The sequence below is a fragment of the Cupressus sempervirens genome, chromosome 6 (assembly GCF_028749045.1).
Source record: "Cupressus sempervirens isolate cs-2001-9-10 chromosome 6, ASM2874904v1, whole genome shotgun sequence".
Classification (NCBI taxonomy): domain Eukaryota; kingdom Viridiplantae; phylum Streptophyta; class Pinopsida; order Cupressales; family Cupressaceae; genus Cupressus; species Cupressus sempervirens.
This window is the reverse complement of record NC_143123.1, coordinates 140,189,822-140,206,867: the sequence shown is the minus strand read 5'-3', so window position 1 is coordinate 140,206,867 and position 17,046 is coordinate 140,189,822. Positions and strand designations below refer to the sequence as shown.

Below are 17,046 nucleotides of genomic sequence, written 5' to 3'. Positions count from 1 at the left end.
CTGGTTCTAACACGTCTCCTCCTCATCCATTTAGGAACATCATGAGGCTGCTGTACCAAAGGGGGTTCCTCTGCAATAACAAGTACTTCATGAGTTAAATTTGCACCGTTTTATATTAGTGAATTACAAGTTTTTATTTAAATAAAAGAACTATAAATCAAAAAATTAATTTAAAAGAACAAAACATAGATTTTCTTTACCTAAATATGCAACATGATCTATCTACTGATCAGTCTGAACATCCTTCGACACTTGTTCAACACAAAAAGGTTACACCAAGTTCAATTAAAGATGTTAAATTATATTAATAATTACATAATTAGTTTTAAATAACAAATGAGCACCTCCATTGATAGTACGATGCACATCAAGGGCTTCATGATGCTACATATGATCTATGTCACGATTAACATGCTACATTGCAATTTCATGCACATTATTATCAAATAAATTGTTGCTCAAGTATTCAATTTCTAATATATATTTTGGCATATTTACCTATGCACATGATGTAGGAGATTGTTCGGTTGGGGCAATGGAAGCTTGCCGTAGGCGTTCAGCCACCGCTGCGTAGCCTTGCTTGAAGTCAATTTTTTTGTGTTCTTCCGTGGCCTCTAGATTAAAATCAGTGCCCTGCATTTTTTATTAATTAAAAAAATAATTTTCATTTTATAAATAATTTTTCTTTGCAATTCATTTATTGCTATTTACAACGCGTGCTTTGATTTTCAAATATCCTCCAGAGCCAAGTCTGTGCTGCCCAACCTATTCTAGCCTCGCCTTTGTTGCCTTTGATGTGTCCTACAACCTATGAAAAGTTTAAAATATGTTAGATGATATAGACATAAAGATCAGTACTAATTAGTCGATTATTATATATTGGTATGAAGGTTTTAGCATAAAGTAGCATGTTCCACCAAAAATATGAAAAAGGGAAGAAATTATAGCATCATACCTTTAATTGACATGTGTAATCATGCTACTTATCCATGATAGATCTAGAAGGTCATCAAATATGGTTGCCCACATGTCATCAATATTCTTGGTACTCTTTGTAATTGGTAATTGGTAATTGGTAATGACTAAGAATTGCTTATCATATTAAGATTTTTGGATGTAATTTTAATGTGATTACTGATTAGAAGAAGTTTTGTTTTACTCAGCACAACATCTCTCTACTTTTCTTGAGCTTTTAATGTAAACTCAGTCTTCAAGCTTCTAATTGTGAACTCCTCCATAAGGTCTTTGAAAACTTTGTAGACATTGATCTTGACCAAACAAGTCAGATGATTTTTCCATATAAACCAAACAATCAACTTTGTTGACTGTAGATGTAGAAGGTCATGAAAAATGACTGCCAAAATGTCATCAGTCCTATTGGTGTTTCTGCCAGTTTTAATGGGTAATGATTGATAATTGCTTTTCTTATTGCAAAATTTGTATATAATTTTAGTGTGGTCGTTGATTGAAGCATTGTTTTCGTAAGTATATGCAGTGGAGAAGAAACAAAAGCTCATTTATTTTTTGGAGATTCATATGCAAACACTGGAAATTACTATCCTGGTATGAAAAATAGCATAGTTTCAGCATCGAAATATCCATATGGTATCACTTTGCCTGGGCACCCATCAAGCAGGGTATCATCTGGCAGAATTCTTACTGATTATTTAGGTAATCTTTCTCAAAATCAATTTCTAATGATCTCAAAGGTCCATATCAAAAACTGTTGTTCATATTAGGAACTGTTGTTGCATATTTTAGCCCAAAATATTTGGATAGGCAATATAAATAGAAGTCAATTTCCCTCAAACTTTTCCATTGCTATGTATTGGGGTTTCCAAGTGCTTTACACCATCAACTAATATAGGTATATGTTGACTTCTCTCTAATTATATAATGATTATAGATCATGGTATTGACTTCTAATTTTCTAAGTATAATAATGCTTAAACTCATCTGCAATTTTGTATATTTATATTTTGCACTGTGAACCTAGAAATTCCCCCAAATTTTATAAGATCTAAAAATCCTATCAAAAAAATCTTATTGAAATTGCATTTGGAAGGCAAGCCAAAAATTTTCAAAGTAATCATATGAAACAAAAAAATCGTGACCCTTTAGGATTGCACTATAGGACCTTTGAAAATCCTTTTTCAATCCATCCATATAACTCCTCATAATTGATGCCCTCTTCAGGATACAATTATATTAAAATTGAACAAGCTATTTTCAATTTTAAAGTCTTGATAACTATTACAAGTTCTCTCCAGTAGTGCTTCTCTTGTATACTTTGAGCCATGGACCAAAATAATCCTATTTCCTTAATCTATTAACATTAAAATGCTTATCTACAAGAGCTTCTGGATTTGACTGTGTATAATTTTTAAAGCATGGATGTTTCAAATCAAACTCCGTGCTCTATGATTCTGTATCTTTTTTCTTGTGGCCTCTTATGCTTGGTTTCACCTCTCTTATGCTTGATTTCATCCTGATGATGGTTCAAAATGTCAATGCTAAAAAAACTATACAAAATCAAATCCAAAAGCTCTTGCAAATAATTGTCATAGATTGTAAAAATCTATTCTCATTGATTAAAATACTTCTTTTCTTTATGATTATATTGCCATGGTTTCAAATATATAGGTGAATGCATTTACGAGAGTTTGTGTTTTTTCTTAAATTTATGTAGCCCAAATCTTAGGTCTTCCATCTCTAATGACCTATAGGGTTCTAAAAAGTTCAAGCCATCATATACAAGCAAGGAAAGGCATAAACTTTGTAGTAGTATATAGTGGGGTATTTGATACTTTTGGAGTTCCAAAGCTAAGTGTCCAAGTTGGGAATTTCAAGGATTCCATTATATCTCAAAAATATGGTTCTCATCATCTAAAGCACTCAATAGCACTTCTCACTCTGAATGGAAATGATTATGCTGCTACAAATGTTACCATAGTGGGAAGAATAAATATCACGAAACTTGCTATGTTCTAATGATTTTTTTTGTTTCTTGATTTAATTGTGGAATTTTTTTAGTATCAACGTATCAGATCCACTCTGTGATCTATCATCAAGATGAAAGAATTATATTACATCCTTCTCTCATTCTGACGATGGATCATATCTTACATCCTTCTCTCATTATGATGATGGATCACATAGTGTGATCCATTAATACTAAAAAAACTTACACAATCTAATCTAGAAACAAAAAAGATTTTTTTGAAATAGATTGTGAAAATATGATATTATTAATTGTCATGTTGTACTAGAATGATTCAAATGTGATTTAAAAAAAAATATGTGACTGAGGGTTATGTTTACAGGGAACAAAGAAGTTTGTGAAGAGTTTTGTAGTAGAGATGAAATTGAAACTCACAGAGCTATATAATCTTGGGCTAAGGAATTTTCTGGTATCAAATAACATGCCATTTGACTGCCAACTAGTTTACTTATAGTTTGGAGCAGTATGTTTGAACACAAAAATGGACTTAGTTTCCACCCACAACAAATATCTATCACAAGCCATTTCAGAGTTGAAGGAGCTTGAAGATGCAAACTTCCTCATCCTTGATTTCTTTGCAACCTTCTCTCATATTATCTTCAACCCATTTGCATATGGTAAAGACATTGATTATAGTGTAGTTAAGAATTTCAAGATTATCTTTTTCAAGTTTTCCTTCTAAATAGTGTATCTATTTAAGAGCCATAATTATAGGATTACATAAATACATGAGGATACTGATTGACTTATTTTTTTATTGTGTATTGAGTAGGAATCCATGAGATGAGTAGATCATGTTGTTCTAGAGATGGAAACATGAGCAGCTCCATTGTTGGGTGTGCTAATTATGATGAACAAGGAAGAGCTCTTTTTCATCTGTGCAAATCTCAAGAAGAATTTTTCTTTTTTGATTGGTACCATCCTACTCAGAAGGGATGGCAAGTGATGATAAATCTTCACTACTCTCATTGTGGGTTTGTTCAAGATGGCTCATGTACTTGTCATTACACTAACTGAATATCATTTATCACCTATACTGCTAACACATTACACTATGGTACATGTATTTGAGCATTACTATATTTTCAAGACATAATATAGCTATATGTGAAGTTATAAGCACACTATTTAAATCTTATGTAGGATTTATGCCCAGATTGAGATATATACAGTTGTATACAGGCATTCTATGTGCAATCAACCACCACAGTTTATTAGATGCCCAAATTTTAGAGAGCATTCATAATAGGGTGAAAGCAATTGTGTCAGCATATGAATTACATACCTTTCATCAATAGATAGATTAAATTGAGCTAGTTGAAATTGTTGATACTGAAGTTGAACCCTAAATTTGCTCATTAATGTACTAGTAGTTAATACTATTGCATACCTTTTCAGATTTTTTGGTTTACTTTCTTTTGGATGTTCCCCTTTCTCCTTTGCATCCAAAATGAACTCATTCTAGTCCCTCACTGAAACAAAGGGAGGACACTCATACTTCAGGTTTAGGACGAGACTCTTTCTATATGTGTCCCTCACAACCTTAAGATGTCTAGAAGCTTTTTGTAACAATTTCTTATGATAAACATTATTACTACCAAACTCATGCTCTATATCTTTGATGAGCTCATCTTTTAATTTTTTATCTTGGTAGTTCCACCTTTTAAGAAAAAAACACAAAATTGTTAGATATAGCTAGTATAAGAAAAGACCCGAATGAAAGGAAAAATGTTGCACCAATTAATGATATGAAAAAAAAGGTGTGATAAAATTAGTTTAGTTATGATGTTCCACCTTTTACATATGGTGAGCCCGAATCTTTGTAGCATGAGGTCATAAAGCCTCGTATAAAATGTATCATTTCTTGCAAAAAATGTCATGCGATAATTAATAGTAAGAACCATTAAAATGAATCATGCAAAGAATACTTTTCATAGTGAATAAAAAATACATAAAATGAGATAAATTTCATCTTTTTAGTGATCTATTTCAGGGTTGGAGGATCAACTTGCCCAAAATTGACCAAAAAAGAAGTTTGGAAATTTTTAAAAAATGTCTAAAACCAGTCAAACTCTACCAAGGTTCTATTGCTGATGTTTTGAAACTAAAAAATGTACTATGAGTATATTAATTAGTATACCTTGAAAAAAAATTTAGTTCATAATACATATAACTTGATATGACCTTCATTTTTTGTCATTCTTAATTGATGTTGTCACTGATCATACCTAGGATATTATGGAAAACAAATATTGCTAAAATAGATAGTGAAGCTAAAAGTGAGCACTCTAAAACTCTAATAGGAAATAGAAATGATGTGGGAAATCATTGAAAACTAAACATTTAATATGAAAGAAGACTCCCACTTTTGGTTCTCTCTAGAAAAATTGGTTAGTATCTTCTACTGAAAGCATGAAATTGAAATGTACCGAATTACTAAACTAGAGAATTACTAGTATAGACAAAAGGTCATTGATAATTTAGATGATCCTACCAAACCCCTAATAAAAAGGAATTCTAGAATAATTAAACAACTTGCACAATATGACATACTAAAGAAGGTCATGAGGCATCACTCCACATCAAAAGCCCTTGCATTCACAACTTCCTATAATGTTTACATCTTGCAAGAAAATCCTTATTACAATATAAAAAATAATTATTTAAAGTACCTAGAATCTTAGGACATTTCAAAGGCATTGATTCATCATCATCAATCAAAAATGATATCTGCATAGCTCCCATGCTAGAAACAAGGGTAGCTCCAAGAAATGATGGTGAATTATCACCAATACATGCACTATGATCCGCATTTGGTGATGTACCAAATGGTGTATCTCCTACCACAAAAAAATAATACACTATGTGACGCACCCAAGATTAAAGTACATATTATCAACTCATAATTAACACAAAACCAAATACAGCAAAACAAGGATTTATTAGCTAGACATCCCCTTGTTGTCGACATTGCAATCAAAAATCTCATACGGGCATCCGTCAACCTCATAGGAGTCTCTTACACTGGATAACTTAAACAATACATTGTTAGCAAAGACATTCTAAAATAATAAAAGTAAGAGTTAAGAAGTTTTGAATGTTCAAAATAAAAAATTCCTTCTAACTTGTCAACTAAAAGATTATTTTACCAGTGGCAGTTAGAGCTCTACTACTACCGGCCTCATCGCGTTGTCCTTGACCAAGTTGAGCATTAGTTGCCGAAAAATCCTGTATAACAAGAATTTAGTAGTTAAAGTTTCTTACAAATCTTTAAAAAAATTGCATCAATAAAGTATTTTGCACATATTACATATTTTACTTCACAACATAGAAGATTATAAAATTCATTACTGCTTACTTCATAACAACGAGCTTGCGCTCTCAAATCTGATAGCCTCTTCATCATCTCCTTGGATTCCATATTTGCCTCATCCAAAATTTTCATTATTTCTAAATTAATTTTTTAAATTTGTTTCTTCAACATTATTGTTACATTGGGAGTTTCAACAATATCCTCATTAGAAGGCGTAGCTAGTGGCTCGGTACTTACTACTGGTGCTTTACCCTTATCCTGAACATCAAATTTTGAGAGGAATATTAGTAAAACTATCATAAAAACTCAAAAACCGTAAATAAAATAACATAATAATATAACATTTTTCAACTATCTAATATGTACAATTTCAAAAAGGTTTACCCTCGCTAAAGAAGGGGTGGGAGTAGCATCTTGGTAACCTCTATCATTTGTCGGATCCATATCATCATGTCACAAAGTTAAACATAAAAAATTTAGCTAACTGAAAGCAATAGAAAGCAAAAAAAAACTTATTAAAAAAATGGTAAATAGTACTTATAGCCCTAATGATAGTAACTTTGTTTGTATCTATGTGATTTAAATGGTAATCGATTAGCAGTTCTTCCCCTGCACTTATTGATTTTATTACACAAACAAAAAATTCATTCTCCTCACGCACCTCAAATATGCAATTGGGTTGCTTACTAGTTGAAGAAGGTTGTGTACTATTTATAAAACCTACAATATAACCTATTGCTTTTGGTCTCCCATCAATGTACATAGCAAATCTTTTACTTCGATCATTTTCTTTTCATTGTATATAATTAGCTGATACCCCATACCTACGCATACTTTTTTATATCAAACAATCTGCATCCAATCATTGTAATTGTAACATGGACCGATATACTTGAACAATTCGACAACTTTTTTGTAACATACCTTTATCCCATCCATGGAAAATAGGCCCAAACCATGTAATGAGGATGGAGCAATGCAATATATCCTCTCATTAACACAAAAATTTTTGTTAATTGGAGGTAGCTAATTGGGTACCCATTCTTTCTCAATGTGTGTGTATTGAAAGGGCACCTTGATGTCGCCTTTGGTCTCATCATCATAAGAACATGACCCCCCATTAGCAAGGAAAAATTGCATGTGTTTATCAAATTTTTTTCTATTCTTTTGACCTCTAGTTGATCTCCCTATTTTAGATGTACTACATGTAGAGCTTTCATCTACCATTTCCTCATTTCCCTCATTTGATGTAGATAGATCTAACAAGTACCTATTTGGTGGGTCTTGCAATCCATCAAATGGAAAGTGAAAGTGACAAATATAAAATGTAGTAAGTTGAAAGTGATTATACAATTATATTTCTATAAGGACCTTCTTTGTCTATATATACATTATATGATTATATAATATGTCTATTTATAACATACGTGCTCAATGATAAACAAGAATAATATAAGAAAATTATGTCTATTTATTGACTTATACCTACTGATCCATGTCACTATGCACAATCCATGCCAAACAGGTCAAATTTCATGCATATGTTAATCATTTATCTTAAGTTAGCTAAAAATTACATGATATGCGTAAACATGAACAAATTTACATGATACACATTTGCTAAAAATAACTTAGAAGAAAACATGAACAATAGGCAACATCACAAACATGAAGAAATTTCCCTTATATATGGAATGGAAGATCATCAACAGAAGGGGTGACAATGTACTTGTAGTCAATTGACTATTTGCAAAAAGAGTCATAATTAGACACAACATAAACATTGGTAACTATAAATAACATATTTTGTAATCATTAGAAATGAACACAATAAATATGTAATCAAATTTCTTGCATATGTTAATCATTTATCTTAAGTTAGCTAAAAATTACATGATACGTGTATTCTACAAATAATTTAGAAGACAACATGAACAATATGCAACATTGTAAACATGAATGAATTTACCTTACATATGGAATGCAAGATTGTCAACAGAAGGGGTGACAACATTTGTATTCATTGATTATTTTTGTCATCATCATCATCATCATCATCATCATTATCATCATCATCGCCATCATCACCATCATCATCACCATCATCATTGCCATCATCATCGCCATCATCATTGCCATCATCATCACCATCATTACCATCATCATCGCCATCATCACCATCATCACCATCATCATCATCATCATCATCACCATCATCATCATCATCATCACCATCACCATCATCATCATCACCATCGTCTTGATTTTCATCATTTGCTTCTTCATCATCTTCAATATCTTCTTCTTCCATAACATTATAAATTATTGGCCTTCCTCTTGGATCATGTCTAACAACAAATGACCAACCCTATTTATGTGGAACCTCTAAGTAAAACACTTTCTCACACTGGCTTGGAAGAACATAGGACTCATCTCCAACTGGCTCAAATGACCTTGTATTGATCATTGTAAATCCATTATCATGTTGAATAACCATTCTATCTAGATCATTTTGATTTAGTCGTAACTTGTACCGATTGATGATGAATAGAACTACTTTGAAGGTTTTAAATTCACACTCAATTATATCATCCAATATGCCATAGTATTGATTTTGAGATTGTTGACGATGTATATCATTTCTAGATGATATATTTTGGCGACCTTGAAAACTGCACTTATCCTAGAATCACAAGTCTTCTTTGTGTCATCCAACCTTTTTATGCAAAATTTGTGGCCATGATAGTACATAGCTTTGTGGTGCTTGATCTGCAATTTTTGAAGTGTGTGTAAATTATTTGCATCGTGAGTTGATACAAAACATACGTCAAGTTATGATCATAAATAAATTTCTACGTACCTCTCCACCTCTTAAACCCTTTACTAGATCAACTACCATTGGCATAACATTGGAATCTCCATTACAATGAGCTTCTGTAACCAATAAAGCAACACCTTCCCATGTTAATGAGCAACCATTTTGTTGACATCGTTCAATCCATTCCATCATCCAATCAAGATTGTTCGCAATTGTATTGCATCCCACCCTCGACCACCTATTTCAAAAAAATACACCAATTAAAAATAACTTTTATTGAAGATTTATAAGAATTAATTAACTACAATAACATCTTAGATTTACCTCTCACTTTCCTCGATCTACCTTTGCCCATCAAGTACTCCTCTTTGAATTTGTTAATTGAGTTGGGATCCCAAATATGATCTACATGGATCTTTGCTCCAAACTTAGGAAGATATTCACTAATGTACACCATGGTCTGGTATACCATATAGCCCTCCACCATAGAACCCTTGGGATGTGCTCTCTATCAAACCAATATCTTTCATGATGGCAGATAATTCTCGGTACAAGCAAGGTAGAATGTTTCATGGTGGTAACAAACACTCACCTATCAACCTATGACCAAAAATATAATTTGTTAATTTAAAGAATATTAATTGCTACACAAACCCAATGTTAATTGTAAGGGAACTACGAGTAAAATAATGAAAGAAGATGGAATACCTTAACATACATGGCATTGCTACATTGGATAAAACATTCATAACCTTCAAGTTCACCAACAACAATACAATAGCAAGAAGAGTTGTTTTGGAGCCTTCATATAGGGATTGGTGTGCCTTCTCAAGTAAAGGTACATCAAGCTCTACATCAACATCATCTTGATCATTGTGATCATCTTGATCATCATGATCATTTTGATCATTGTGATCTTCATCATCCTGGTCTTCTTCCATGGTATCATTACCTTCTACTTCAATATTCACACCTCCATGTTCCCTCGTTTGGAAATTCGCATTCTCCGAATTGTCATGGTCCATAACATGAAACTCAGGGATGTTAACCTATATGAAAATGATGACCTTATATTAACCATGACCATGATGTCATCATCAAATCATGTCTTATGTAATTTATAAACTATTAAAATACATACCAATGGGCGATATTCATTTCCCCCTTCAATGTGACCATGTTGCCTACAATGTTGCTCAATTGTTGTGATTAGATATCTTTGAGTCTTTAATCCCTTTAACATTTTGCAAGGATGATAACATTTTCCATCACCTTTTCTTTTTAAGTTAGACCATAGTCTAGCAATTGTCTCCCTATTTTTTTGTGTGTTGATATCGTCAAACATGGTCTTTCTTGAATGGAATGACTCGTTGGTGGAAGAAGGATGATTTGTTTGCAACCTGTAGATGGAGTAGTAAGAGGAAGAAACATATAGAAAGGAGTTAGGTCTATGAACCAAGTAGAACTTAGGAGATGTTGGAGTGGGGTCAGCCCAAGATATTTTAGAATCTTGAAGAACTTGGTAAAGGGTATCTGGAAAGGTGAAAATAAACAAATATTTTTACAGCTACAAAGGAGGAATCGAGAGCATTATATATAATGAAGAAGAAACTTAAATCCATACAGCTTCACCTCTATTTACAATTTGACCTTTTTGCATATGAAATATGATGATATACAAAATTTCCAGTCACATTTTCACTTAAAAAAGAACACCAAATATACCTTTGCTACAATATCTTCTTCAAATTCTTCACTATCAGATTCTTTAGAACTGCAAGCTCCTGTGCAAAAAAAAGATGTGATGTACTAAGTAATTTTTTATGGAAAATATTTAAACAAATCAACTATCAAATTTTTTTTTTTAATGAAATTCAGTTGCTATATTATGTACTGAAGACTTAGCAAGATGTTTTCATGTCTATCTATAGAATTCCTATCTGTATGGTTGTTTGCAAATAGTCTCGTATGGTGCCACTTTTGAATAACAACAAATGTCACTGGGGTTGGTAATTTGGCTCAAGAGATGAACAAGCCTATTGACACCACAAAATTTTTAGTTCATATAGCATTCAGCTATCTTCTTTAACAAAATCCAAAGAGAATACAAACAAACTAATGAGTCATGTCTATCTCAATTGAATAACAAGTATTATAGTTCATAAAGTAGAACTTGGTAAAATTTTCCTTCACTTACACCATCAACTCAAAACCAACTTGTATCGAGAATAGTTGATCAAACTTGGATCACCTCAACGTGAAAATTCATTTAAGATATGGTGATTAAAAGTTAGGTTTTTTTCTCAAAATCGTTGGAACTTAGAGGACCAGATCTTTGCTAATTAGTTTAACATAGATTGGTGAACAGAAAATTCATAATAAAAATTTGATTTTTTTCCACACTTGTTCAAACCATATAATGAATGACAAAAAATGAATTGTATACGAGTCACTCTAAATCCTTAGCTTTTAATATGCTTCATAGATGAGATTGCATTATATGGTTTGAACAAGATGTGGAAAAAAATGAAATGACATAGATATAAGCATTCTCACACCATAAGTGAAGCACCAATTGCATAAAGCTTTATTGCAAAAAAAATTTCAATATTATTTACACTGAACATACTTGTTTATATAACACTTCAATTCCTAAACTAAGAAACTATAACTAGTGTTCTAACCATGGTGCAGATGTATGAAATTATATGCATAACTACTTCTATACTAGTTTATAACTACTATGCACATATTTTTATCCATTTAAAAAGTGCATCTAGGCATTACAACTCAAAAACCTATCAAAAAATAGAAGAAAATTGATTGCAACACAACAAAAATTGGTCTCCAACTTGAGCTCAGTTTGATCTTCTAAAAATATCTCTCAACATGTGCCCATGAAGCCTCTAATTGAATTACCAGCACCAACAAAATGCACATAAACTAGAAGAAGAAAATACAGAATGCAAATGATGGACCTAGAACTCCTTGATTTTATGATTTTTTTTTCTATCCCCATATCATCATAAGCTCCCTTCCCCTGTTGATCAACTCTCTTAGCTTGGGGAAGAAAGTTGAAACACATCCTGAAACTATAGTAATTTTCCATACAAACAACTATCCATGTACAGATACATTTTGAAGAGATTTTTTTATTAAATGATCACTACTCTTCAATAGAATCTTATTATTACTCTTAAGTAAGTTTTAATTATTATTCTTATATTGTGAAGGGTGAAGTATTGGTGAGAGTTGTATCTAGACTTTGTGATATACTGAGAAGTACAATATTTTATCTAATTAGAGTGGACTAGATGTTGGCTTAATTTTTTAATAGAACAAGGATTATTATAGTTCTTAATCATCTTCTAAGTTCAGTTTGTTCATTGATAATATCAGGACAATGATTATCTAAGGAGATTTCTAAATATCCATCTCTTGAACATGCAAAGAAAGTACTCTACCTACTTGCTTGGGTGGAATGAGCATAAAGATTTTTACCAACCCAGCTTGCTCAAGTCATGATGGTAGATTTGGAAAATACAAATGTAACATCAATTTGAAGATCTCAAAGGATGAGTGAGCAACAAGCCTAGTTTATTTGACATACAATCATCAAACAGATAATTTGAATCAAGGAGCTTGGGAGGGAGGAAGAGATTGGTGTGAATTTTAGGATAGATTTTTCTTATAAAAGGTTGTAGATTTAAATGACACTATCTTGGATGAGTATTAAAGGATTCTGATGTGTGAAATTTCATACTATCTTATGATCAATTTCTTGTAAGGAGAGGAGATGATATTTAGAGGTTGTTCATGTCTAGAGATCTTGGATATCTCTGTGGCAACAAGAATCAAGGACAAGTTATGTGTAGAAGTTAAGATTTCAATTAAGATGATTATGGTCTTGCAAATCCAAGTAGCTTAATATTAATAATTTTCAAGTAGCCTAGTCCAGTGAGAATTGGCAGCTCTTCAAGCTCAAGACACTCACCAATGCACATGTTTATTAACTTTGTAAGATTGCCACTCCATTCACTGCAACTTTTTTGAGCCAAAAATAAGCAAAATTTATCCATGTCCATAAGAAGGAGAACCGTGCTAAAGGTCATCAATCTAGGTGACAACGATTTTTTCTTTTTCTAGACATCTGGCTATCCCATTCCCAGAGTAGTGGAAATACCATTAGGATACTAGGGCAACCCCAGTGCAGTTGAGGGAGGGTCAAAATGCCAAGGCACCCTTTGGTATTCCATAATGGAGAGGTCTCCATAGAAACATTCCCGAATTATGGGCATGTCCCATTTTTTGCCTTTTTGATGGGTGGAGCAGGAATGTTCTATCCCCATCTTCAAGCTCCAAAAATTATAGACATATGGTTTCCATAATTCATAATGCTGAAATGCACGGAATCAATTCCAAAAGTTACACATTTTAGCTCCAAAAATGTTCCCATTACTCAAGAAAGGCTAGAAACTTATAAGAAAGACTCTATCTATCTTAACATGTTGACATTAATAGCATAATAGTACAATAAAGGCTAAAACTTTCTACCTAATTGCTACATGTGCTTTATCTTTGGAATTATTATATTATATGAAGATAAGTTCTAAGGGAATAGATTCAATATTTGAAAAGCCAATCTTCAAAACAATACCAAATGGCAATCCATTGTCTTACAGGTGTCTCTGCTGAGGGCACATTCAAAGCTTCCATGTTTCCGCATAGATATCCATGTTCAAGACCACAGCCTTGAAGACATACATTCACCTTCCAGGTTTCATCCTTTTGTGAATTTGATACATTCTGTGTACCATCAAAGGCCTGTAAATTAGAAAAGTTATGGAAAGACAACACCATTAGGCATTTATATTCCGTGGGGCTTAAATAACGCACCTCTTTCTCTGATTTTCCATTTTGTTCTCTTTTTTCTTGGTCTCTTATGAAACTTTCACTATTTTTTGAAACTCCCTCTTCTTATTAAGATGGATGAGCAACGATATGAAGAAATGTAATTTGTGATGAAGGGGGGAAATGAGGAAAATAAATGGGAATTCTTTAGATCCTCCCAATATTGGGTGTTAATATTTCTTACCTTTTTCAGAATTGGCAGTTGCAAACATTGCTTTGAAAACTTTGCCTGTGTAGTTAAACTGGATAGATGGATGCTTGCCAATAGAGTATACGTTATCTATGTCAAATTTTTGGACACATAACTTCCATAAATTTAATTATTCATGATAGGTATCTAGGCAAATCTTAATCTCTCTTCAAATTTTTGAAGGACCCTAAAGGGGAAAAGAGTGTTTGAGCTTTGATTTGAATCTACTTAGATAAATAGTAAGAAAAATAGGCAGTATTCTGTGTACCCATCTCATTCTCAATTCAGTGCAATTTTATTCCTTAGATGCTCATATTTATTTACTTAAATTGTTACTAACCCTGAATGACCTAATTATATTGTTAAATGTTCTTTTAGGAAATAATAAATTTTTACCTTTTAATTTTTTACTTTGGTCATGAGTTTTTTCTAAACGTTTTGTGATTAGTTATTTTTAAATATACTATCAGCAATATATTACCTCCATTTTTATAATTTTTTATTGAAGAATTTATCTTTTATATAATGGAAACCTAAGAAAAGGTGGTTCATAATAATAGAAATCATGACAACATATACTAAAATCCAAGACTAGCTGAGACAAACAACAACATGAACAAGGAAAATGTAATGTCCCTTTACTGATTTTTTATGATATTTCCAGCCTCAAATAAAAACTTTAAAATCAAACAACCAATATTACAAAGATCTGCCAATTTTCCAATAAAACCCAAATCGGGTATGTCCAAATTAGTGCCAAAAACTTCACAACTTCACAAATTATTAATAAATCTGAAAATGGACATTTTTACAAAAATTTCAGCAGCATAACAGCCTACAAAATGAAATTTCCAGATTTGTATAGCCCTTACACAAAAGATCACAAATGTAGGGCAAAACTATGCTCAATCGGGCTCCCGAAATTAACACAAAAATGCCCTGAAACACCACAAAACACTCATAAATTATCTTAGAAGTTTAATCACGACCCAATACATATATTCAGCTCTATTTTAACATCATAAATTCTGAAATACAACAGCAAACCAAACTGATATGAAACACTCAACTGAAAACCCAAATTCAAACAAAAAATAACCCCGAAAACACCCAAATCGGCACTATTCAACACAAGGGCAAACTCTGTATGAGCATGCACATGGAATGGCTTCAAACTCCCATCCTTAGCCTTCTTGGAAACCTGCAAACTCCCGTTCTTGGGTCTCCTTCTCCACAGGTTTGGCAGCCTCTGAAGAACAACAAGAAAATTAGCAAGAATCAAGATGTAGAATGAGCCCAAAATGCCTCCAAACCCCTTTTAAAGAGGGCATAACCCTAACTCACGTCCAAGAGGGGTTAATAAAATATAATTTAATAATAGTTTTTATTTATTAGTCCATTGGTTTCCAAAGATTAACCCCTTTTTCCGAAATTTCACCTTTTTGGAACCTGTCTGCCTTAACAAAGTTTATTTTTTTTAATTATTTGAATAGGGGACATGACAAGTCCTCCCCTCCCAAATATTGCTTGTCCTCAAGCAATGAAGGTTGGAATTCTCAAGAACATGTTCTCCTTCCCAAGTTGCATCCTCTAGTGGTAATCCTTTCCATTTGACCAAATGCTCTATGATGCTCCTATTTCTCAACCTTTTCTCTCTTGTATCCAAAATCTCTTATGGTATCAAAACTAATTTCCCTTCATCATCAAGAGGTGGTAATTTTGTAGATACTATGGTTTTTTGGCCTAGAACCTTCTTTAAGCAAGATACATGAAAAATATTATGTATTTTGCTGTTTGGTGGGAGCTCCAATTCATAAGCTACCTCTCCTACCTTCTTGATGATTTTATAAGGCCCATAGAACCTTGGCTTGAGTTTCTCTGCCCCACTTCTCTTCAAGGTGCTTTGCTTATATGGCTGCAACCTAACAAATACCAAATCTCCCACCTCAAAAGATCTTTCAATCCTTTTCCTGTCAGCATATATCTTTTGTTGGTTTTGTGCATGTTGTAGATTATCCTTGAGGGACCTTATTATGTCTTGACTTTGCTTGATGAAATCACTTGCTGCGGGTACTCTGCTATCGGAAAGTATTAGATCAACAAAGGAAAGGGCATCGTAACCATAAAGAGCACGAAAAGGAGGCATACCAATAGACATGTGATGAGATGTATTGTAACAATACTCCCCTAGGTGTAACCATTTCACCCAAGCATGTTGTTGATTTGAAACATAGTTCCTCAAATATCCTTCTATCCATTTATTAACTATCTCTGTTTGTCCATCTGTTTGAGGGTGATAGCTAGTACTGGGAGTGAGTTCAGTTCCTACCAAATGAAAGAGCTCCTTCCAAAAAGAGCTGAGGAATCTACTATCCCGGTCACTAACAATGTTTCTAGGCAAACCATGTAATCTAAAAATTTCCTTGAAGAACAATTCGGCCACTTGTGATGCCTTGAAATCAGATGTGATAGGAAATAAATGTGCATACTTAGTTAGTCTATCTACCACCACATATATGCAATCCTTACCTTGAACCTTGGGCAACCCAGTGATGAAATCCATGGAAATACTTTCCAATTTTTGTTCAGGAATAGGAAGTGGTTGCAACAACCCTGCAGGAAAATTTTGCTCACTCTTGCTTTGTTGGCATACCATACATTCCTTAATGTGTTTAAGGACATCCTCCTTCATACCCTTCCATGAAAACCGCTCTCGAATTTTCCTGTATGTCTTGAAGTATCCCTGGTGACTAGCCAAAGGTGTGTCATGAAAGGCCCTCAATATCCTCTCCTTAGTTTTTGACCCTGACACT

At 32.9% G+C, this 17,046-nt stretch overlaps 1 pseudogene; it reads left to right on the top strand.

Moving 5' to 3' along the window:
• Positions 1 to 1,350: 1,350 nt before the first annotated feature.
• LOC149551621 (GDSL esterase/lipase At5g03610-like) overlaps positions 1,351 to 17,046 on the top strand; it is a 41,740-nt pseudogene continuing 26,044 nt past the window's right edge.